The sequence below is a fragment of the Rhipicephalus sanguineus genome, chromosome 4, assembly GCF_013339695.2.
Source record: "Rhipicephalus sanguineus isolate Rsan-2018 chromosome 4, BIME_Rsan_1.4, whole genome shotgun sequence".
In the NCBI taxonomy this organism is placed as follows: Eukaryota; Metazoa; Arthropoda; class Arachnida; order Ixodida; family Ixodidae; genus Rhipicephalus; species Rhipicephalus sanguineus.
The window spans coordinates 182,784,253-182,793,626 of NC_051179.1; the positions used below are offsets into that span (position 1 = coordinate 182,784,253).

General features: G+C 44.0%; 1 non-coding gene across 1 annotated transcript; it reads left to right on the forward strand.

Moving 5' to 3' along the window:
* Positions 1 to 8,627: 8,627 nt before the first annotated feature.
* Trnas-aga (transfer RNA serine (anticodon AGA)) lies at positions 8,628 to 8,701 on the forward strand. The gene has a single exon. It is a non-coding gene; the product is annotated as a tRNA-Ser (tRNA).
* Positions 8,702 to 9,374: the final 673 nt, after the last annotated feature.

The window sequence follows — 9,374 nt, forward strand, 5'->3', positions numbered from 1 at the left end:
AATCAAAGCTGATCGCGCCCAGCGCACAGAAAACGCGGTTTCTCTGTTACGTCAAACTGGAACTACCCGCGACACGGAAGTGACGAAATTTGAATGAAGGAGCGTCGTGGTCGTATCGTTTCGTGGAAGACGGCAAGTCATCTCACCTGCGCCAGCGAATCTTACCTTTGCGTGTGGCGCTTGGTGCTTTTCTGTTTCTTTCGAAATGCGCGCAACCGAAATCGCAGCTATATCAAGCTTTTTTTTTCTATGTTTATGGTTTAAGAAAGAAACAGATAAGTTACACATCGCACCCAAATAATAAGCTGTTTACTTGTGTATTTCGGAATTCTTGCAGATTTTCCTGATCATATTCTGCTTCGGCGCACCTTCATTGAACTTTCACCACCTCCTTTTCACATGTAGCTCCGAACTTACATAAGAGAGAGGCCACGTTTCCTTCGCGTCAGGCGCTATCAGTTTCGATTTTGTCCTTGAAATTCGTGGATGAATATCTCGAATTACGTGTAACTATCGCGATTTAAAAAAAATGTGTGTGCCAAAAATTGGCACGCCACTATAACATTCTAACATAAACAACTGCCGCCAAGTCAGGAATTAACAGTTACTTAGCGAGTTTATGTTAATTAATCTCTTCAATGTCATTTTGGTTGCGGCAAACTATTTCCGCCTTGACATAGAGTGCGTGCGCGAAAACATCTTGAGCGTGACTATTATACAATTTTGATGAAAAATATGCATTCTCTAAAAAAAACATCCTTTTCATTGTACGGATGTCATGCAGTGGAAACAGTTGTAGCTGGCTAAGGGAGTAACATACCCTCCAAATACAGCAAAGTTAATGAGTATCCCCACTTTTGTTCATTGCCATGACACTTCATGGAATTTTGTGTGTGAGCGCTGCTCTTATCAGATTAAGAGGTGATGCAACTGTTTGTCATAACGTGTGTGTATTTGTGCACTTCAATATTTCAGGTTGCTTCAAGGCTGCACATTGAAGCTGTGCAGCTGCACTTGACCAGGCAGCCTGCTTGGAAACTTAGTGTCTCGAGGAATTGAAGACGTGTCCAAGAATTCGGAATAGCCACGCTTACGGTCTGGCCGTGAGTGGCCTCGAATGAGCGCAACCTGCTGTCCTTTTCGCCAGAATGCCAGCTGACCCTGACATGGTCTGGGAACACGACACTGCCAAGCTCATGCACGCAAGCTGTGTCACCTATTGGGGTCCTGTATCTCAGATGACTTCATGAGAACGCTGTACTACATGAGAACTACACATGTTGCATGTTTTGCGTTGTATGCCACATAAAATGTGTAATGGATATTGCAAAGAAGTGTTTGATGGTTGGCCATTGATTCCTATTCATAAAAACTGACTGCTGGATATGCTAATGTTTATGCCAGGTCTAGTACATTGACGCATTTGACATGGCATGCGAAAAGCTGCATTTCGCCGCTTTTCGCCTGGGGTGACCCCCAAACTTTATGTTGGAAATAAATTTTCTTGATTTCTTGATTAATGAACGATGTTAGCGAAACTATTGCTTTTGAGATCTCACTCATTCTGACGGTAATGTGTCTCGCCGTATTTCTGGAGGTGTTTCTGTGTTGCAGTTCTGTGCAGAACTCTCTACCATCGCTATATACATATAGGAAGGTACTCGACACACGACGTATGTTTTAGCACACTGCTAAAACGTACGTCGTGTGTCAAATACTTTTTTACAGTATCAGGGCCTGTGTGACATTTCTATAGGGTATGTTTAACAATGCTGGAGACTTGGCCAAGGATTACGCATTATTTGCAGGATGTTCCGGGTATAGTTAAGGTGCTTATTCATAAAAAATAGCTTGTTATTACGATGTGCACATGTATGAAATGGCATGAAGTGTTTGAAAATCGATTTCAGCTTTCAGCAGAATTTCCAGCAGAAATTTCAGCTTGTTTATAGGAATTCGTTGTAGAATGAAGACATGCCGACATGAAAGAGAAAAGATACAGACAAGCCAAACGCTAGTGTTTGAGCTGTCTGCATCTCTTCTCTTTCCGTGTTACATGACTTACTTTCTTCTAGAATGAACTTTTTTTATGTTTTACGCGAGTCACGGCAATTGTTGTGAGACTCATCTATGTAAACTTTGAGTAGTATTTTATTTCGCACAGAGGAATCGAGTGCACCACTGTAAATTGCTACAAAAACTTGTCCCGGCTGTCATGCATCCACCACAGTGTTCCTGTTTGACTTATTGATTAATCATTCGACAACCCCGGTGGAAGCGCCTTGTTGAGTAACAAGACGCAGCGCACGAACTTTCGTTGATTGTCAGATAAAAACCGTAATGGTATTCCCTCTGATTTTCAGCTTCTTTTGAAATTCTTGATGAATTTCTATAAAACTTGCTTAGTCTATGTGTATTTGTATGCTGATTTTGAATATGCAATTATTTTTGTACTAGTATATGTCGCATTAATTAAGTGTATCAAACATTTCAAGTGCCGTGTTAGGCGCAACATGTTTTCTTAATCTGAACGAATTACAAAGTAAGCATATCACAATAATTTTAAATATGGACAGTAGGCAACAGAACCAGAATGCATGTTCTAGTCCCACTTAACAAAAGTTATACTATGCTCTAGTATGTCTAGCTGGTGATTCGCTCACGAGCGTTCAATATCACGTAACCTTTAACTCAAACGGGTTTAGAACAACGGTTCGTAGGTGGGCTAGTGGGTTCATGAACATTCGGACAGAACAGCGCAGTAAACTCCTTTAAAACTTGCGCACAATTTTTATCCCCTAATTACAGCGATATGTTGATTTATTTTGTAACTCTCCAAGTTTGAAAAAGCTTGCTCATCATGATGCATAAAATTTTTGTGTGTTAAAACTGCGTTTTCTTCTAGAAAGATAACTGCATACTTGAAATCGCCACATAAGTAAACCTAAACTCAGCAAGTTTCATCAATATCGATTAAGAAGAAAAATAAACACATTATTCGTTGCAGAGTGTCTCATTGAGTACCACGAAGTCGTCACACCTACTGCCAGGGGAGTCATGTACACCACTGTCCTTAACGACAACGGAGTCAAAGGAACGCTCGAGTGGGGGTCAGTGTTATCATTGCAAAGGGGTCACCCTGACTACCTAGAGGTAGTAGCGGGAAACAAGGGGTTGTCGCGTGGACTCCTGCGTTGGGAGTCATACATACTCTTTCTGCTTGTGAAGAAGGGAGTCGTTGATCTGAAGAACGAAGGGAGTCGTTTGACACTCCAAACGGTCATCATATGGGTAGCAAGGCAATTACCACCCAAAGGTAGTCAGTACAGACACCTTTTTTAGGGGCGAAGCTCCTTAAAGCGGCACCCGTTCGTCCCTCGTAGTCGTAGTGCGTAACCGGTCTTAACGCTAGTACCAGATCTTGACCTCCAAGGTGGTGCCGGTGGGAGATTTCTCCTGTGCTTTGTTGAACAATAAAAAATTCGCAGCGTGCGCGTTAACTAAAATCCGACTTCTGTCTCTCATTCCCCATTAGCAGCCATTGGCATGTTCCAGTAGGAAACGTTAGTAGAAGTAGAAGTGTAAGTGTTAGCTAAAAGCCGACTTCTGTCTCTCACTCCCCATTAGCAGCCATTGTTTACCTCCAAGGTAGTGCCTGGTGAGATTTCTCCTGTGCGTGATTAAACAATAAAAATTCACAGCGTACATGTAAAATTAAAGTGAGCTGCAAGTCGCCATGACTCTCATCGACCCATTAGTATAAACCGGCCCGATCTCGCGTCGTTGATGATGTACTGGGCGTGAAGCTGCGCGACGCCGCCGCCAAGATCCTGCCGTACGAGAGCTTCGCCCCACTCATCATCATTCACCCCGTGGATATGCTGTGGAATTTTTTTTTTAAGAGTGTAGCCCCAACACAAGCTCTTATGAATGCATTTTGTGCTCCGACCATGTTCGTATGCAGCGAACCGGCCTGCGCAGACGTCTGAAAGAGTTCTCGCAGTGCCAATGGAAAGTTAAGCGCAGGATATTGCTTTCCATGAAGCCGAAAACCATGGTAATGTATACGGTGCCGAGTAAATGCGGCCGCAAGCATGATGCGTCACATCCCTCAACACTGCCTCCTCGCTATACGCTGCACAGTAGTAAAATTCGAAGAGCGAAGAGTGACGGAACATGACGCACCAAGTTTATACCTGGCTTTCTTATCAAGGAGAGCAAGAAAGGAGAGGGATGCACCCCCTCCCCTCCAAGCCTACGCTCGACGCCAGCGTGCGCCAAGGCGTGATTGCGATAACAGCGCCGCGATAGCAGCGAGCTGCCGCTCCACGGCAGGGCGTTGTGGCCTGGGAACTTTTGACCACCCCTGTACATATATAAACCTACAAAAAAGTCCGCAAAGAAGTGGTGGCGCTGGACTGAAATGGTTATGCTGTTTGCTTTCGGTGCGTGTTCTCGCGAGTTCGGTTCCTGTGTCGTGTGTACTTGTAGAGTCATGTTTGTGCATAAATACACCGATGACCATTTTCGAATCTGTCCTAGTGATGAATAGTATCAGAAATTGACGCTAATATAGAGCCTGAAATATTCATTTTTATTTCGCAACCGATAGGGCTGCGTATAAAAGGAGGCTTCAAAAGCTCTCAAAGAAGCTGAAAAATCCCCAATGCGCTTCGTTCAAGCCCCCAAAATGAGTTCAATAAGAATACCAAAATTACCTGCTAAAGACTTATTTAGTTCCATCGAATCACTCCCGTAAGACAGAATGTAAATAAAACCTCCTTTTGAAGGGGGTTTTGTGTAGTACCTTTAGGATGCACGCCCCGTAACCAGGGTTGCAATGGTGGCTACTTTTCGCCAAATTGGCGAATTTGAGAGGCCCGTGGGGACCTAAAATTATGAATGGCGACATGGCGAATATTTGGCGATTTTCGGCTTAGGTCTCCACCGAGTTTTGAATCGTAAGCTCAGTGTCTTCCCAACGAATGAGCGGCAACATTCTCAGTACTTTTCTTTGTTTTAGACCCACGAGTAGAATGTGCACATTACGCGTCATTCGGTATGTCCGTCCTGTAACTCGTGTGTACCTCCTCAATTCAACCAGGGAGATAATAAAACGTTTATTTGATGTTCCGTGAAAATAAGACCAGTGAGTGGGATCCTTATTTGGGGATGCCATCTAGATGCAGGAGGTACTGGAACGTCCCCCAGCGACATTCTAGCAAAATGTAAGTCAGCGGACTGCCTTGCAAACCGCGAGGGGGCAGTGATTGACTATAGGTTTATGGCTTTAGGTGCTTTAAGCTTATCTGAAGTTTCGCATCTGAAGGGGCAAGACGACGGGTTGGCCGCATGTTCCGACCATTTGTTCCGCCAAAGCTCCAACTGCTCTGAATAGCTTGGCGACTTATTCACTGTTGCAGTACCCCCAGTTCAGCTCGCAAAGACTATTTTGGAATAGCGAAGAGAGGCGGATACGCGGCTATTTCTGCAATAAAAATGATTTATTGAGGCATTTTTCACTGTTCTCGGTGAGCGTGTGCAATAAAAACAATTGCTAATAACATTTTATATTGTTATACAGCAATAACGCATCGGATTGACGCGTGTAGATATAAGTAACTATAAGAAACGGTCGGTGATATCCTGTATCATATTAGTTCACACCACGGTTGCCACTGACTTTCGAGTAAATGTCGCCAAACAACGAGCAAAAAGTCGCCAAAAGTCGGCATTTTTTTTACAAATGTCGCCAAAAAAGTAGCCATTCTAGATATGTGCGGCATACCCAGTAATAAAAATTTCCACTCACGTATAGCCCCGTAGAATACAGTACCATCCATGACCCTTAAGTTATATTGACGTTTCTCGATGCCAGTCGTATCGCCCGCTTCACCATGGGAGTGCATGGTGCTGCTTCTCCGATTAGCCGCAAGATGTGCGTGGTGGCGCAAGGGTGAATGAACGAAACGCTCATGATATCCTTCCATCCCTGTCCTCTCGTTTCAAAGCTAAAAGTGGGGTATAAACCTTGGGCGAAAACCGTGAAATCATTATTTGTAGACAGCTTTACGTACCCTTATATGATTTAAAAGGATTAAAAGGTTTATTGAAGGTAACACGACAGAATTCTTACAGGAACCGATCATTAGTGAGTCTTACACCTTTTCAGTGTGAACCAGGGTTGCCAATGGTGGCTACTTTTCGCCAAATTGGCGAATTTGAGAGGCCCGTGGCGACCTAAAATTATGAATGGCGACATGGCGAATTTTTGGCGATTTTCAGCTTAGGTCTGCACTGAGTTATGCATCCTAAGCTCAGTGCCTTCCCAACAAATGAGCGGCACTATTCTCTGTATTTTTCTGGGTTTTGAGGTGCACATTGAGCGCCGTTCTGTATGTCCGTCCTGTAACTCGTGTGTATCTCCTCAATTCATCCAGATGATTCTAACTCAATTCATCTAGATTCATCTAGATGCTTGAGAGCTTCGCTAAAGTTTCGCTTCTGAAGGGGCTAGATGACGGGTTGGTCGTGTGTTCCGGCCATTTGTTCCGCCAAAGCTCCAACTGTTCTGAATAGCTTGGCGACCTATTCACCGCTGCAGTATTCCCTAATCGTGCTCGTATAGCGAAGATGGGCGGACACGCGGGTGTTCGTGCAATAAAAAAATATTTATTCAGGCATTTTCTACTGTTCTCGGTGAGCGTGTGCAATGAAAACAATTGCTATATAACATTTTACAATGTCTACCTGTTCAATTATAACGCACTGGATTGACACGGGTAGATATAAGTGATTATATATGAAAGGGACAGTGGCGTCCGGTATCATATTAGTTCACACTGAAAGGCATAAGACTCACTAATGAACGATACCTGCAAGAATTCTGTCTTACTACTTTCAATAAACCTGTTAATCCTTTTTATCATATGAGGGGATGTAAAGCTGTCTACGAACAACGCCTTCGCGGCTTTCGCCTAAGGTTTACCACAATTTTAGCTTTGAAACGAGCGGACAGGGATGGAAGGATATCATGAGCGTTTTATCATTTCATACTTGCGCCTCCACGCACATCTTGCGGCTAGTCGGAGAACCAGGTGCACCATGCACTCCCATGGTGAAGGGGCGATGCGCCTGGTATTGAGAAATGTCAATATACTTTAAGGGCTTTGAATGGCATTGTATTCTACGGGGCTATACATCAGTGAAAGTTCTTATTACAAGGATATGCCGCACATATCTAGAATGGCGACTTTTTTGGCGAAATTTGTAAAAAAATGGCGACTTTTGGCGACTTTCTGCTCGTCGTTTGGCGACATTTACTCGAAAGTCAGTGGCAACCCTGCTCGCAAGAGTCTTGCTCAGCCACGCAGGTACAAACGACCCGCCACTGTTGTACCAGGCTCCAAAAACGATGCGCCAGAACCGCCATCCAGCCCCGGCCTCTTCAACTCCCCGGGCGTTGTTCCCTCCACAGTCGAGAAAGAGGCCGCTACCATCTTGGCTCGTCCTCCCTTCCAAGTCGGCCATTTTAACGTCGAGGTGAATTTCAGTGAGCAAGTCACGGTGGAACAGGAGGCTGAGCCGTAAACAACACAACCATAGTCTAAAATGCTGCGCACGACAGAGCGGTAGATTCGCAGCATACATAGTCGGTCGGAACCCCAATGTTTGTGCGATAATACTTTCAGGAGGTTGAGAGCGTTGTTTGCCTTTGTTTTTAAATTCACTATGTGCGGAAGAAAATTTAGCTTTTGGTCGAATGTAATTCCTAAAAATTTATGTTGTGGCTTTATCGGCAATGTGACGTTGTTTAGATTCACGACTGGGTCTGGGTGTAGGCCTCTCTTTTGAGTAAACAGAACAGCGATATTTTTTTGCGTGGAGAGTCGAAACCCATTTAGGTCGGCCCATTTCGTCAGCTTATTAATTTTAAGTTGGAGTTCCCTTTCACTTGTGGATAGGTTGGAGGCGCGGCAGGCAATTTGTAAGTCATGTCATCAACATAGATGGAGTGCATGGCTGTGTGTGGTATGACCTTGTTAATCGAATTCATTTTGATAATGAAAAGAGTTGTGCTGAGAACGCAACCTTGAGGAACTCTGTTTCCCTGCACAAAAACGCGGGGGTGCCCAGAGGTACCTGGAATGTTCTATTCGATAGAACATCACTCAATCAGTTCAACATTCTGCCACGGATTTCTAAATCAGCTAGGTCTCGGAGGATGCAAAATCGCCACGTCGTGTCAGGCGCCTTTTCCAAGTCAAAGAACACAGCGGGCAGTATTGGTTGTACAGAAAGGCGTCGCGCATTTCCTGCTCTAGCCTGACGAGATGGTCGGTGGTAGCACAACCCTTTTTGTAGCCAAATTGGTGTGGTTCTACTAAGCGTCTCGAATAAAGGATGAACATGAGTCTGATGTTTATAATACTCTTATGAAAGGGAAAATAGACAACCACCCGTTTGTAGCACAAAGCCACAAGGAAATCCATACGGATTTCTCAGAAATATTTTCCCTTTCTTAACCCTTCCGCCACCTTGCGGGATTCCGCAGAACTGATTTGCAATATGTATCGAGTTCCTTCGAGTTGTCGATGAATTCGCCCTCGCGCTGCCATATGCTAGCTTCCTGGTTAGCTCAATTGGTAGAGCGACCGCCCCAGAAAGGTGTTGGTCCTGGGTTCGATCCCCGGACCAGGACGAATTTTTCGGCAACTATGAGGCTCTATTTCTGAGAAATCCGTATGGATTGCCTTGTGGCTTTGTGCTGCAAACGGGTGGTTGTCTATTTTCCCTTTCTTAACCCTTCCGCCACCTTGCGGGATTCCGCAGAACTGATTTGCAATAATACTCTCATATGTTTTGGCCAGACAGCTTGTTAACGCAATGGGCTTGTAGCTGCTAGTGTAGGTTGGAGGCTTGCCAGCTTTTAGGAATGGCACCACTATGGCATTTTTCCAATCTTCTGGCTTTATACCAGTTTCCCATATTTTGTTATCATTATTATTATTAATGTTATTATTATTATTATTACTATTACTATTATTATTATTATTATTATTATTATTACGTTGTAGTGGCGCAAGGTGTGCCGACTAGCTGCCTCTCAGGCATTCTTGTCCACTATTTCATTGCCTGCGATTCCAGAGTGACCTGGCACCTAGCATAGAACTATAGAAAGGTTTAAGTTATAAGCTGCATTGACAGTATTAAGAAGCTTATTGAAAACAGTGTTTTTGCTGTACTTGCCACAAGACAAGGCTGTAACTACCCTTAAGGAATCTGTGTACACTATAGACCTTTGTATCGTGTTGTATATTGTGCTCAATTATTGGCAGTATTCCAAACGCTTCAGCCGTGAAAATGGTGGTATG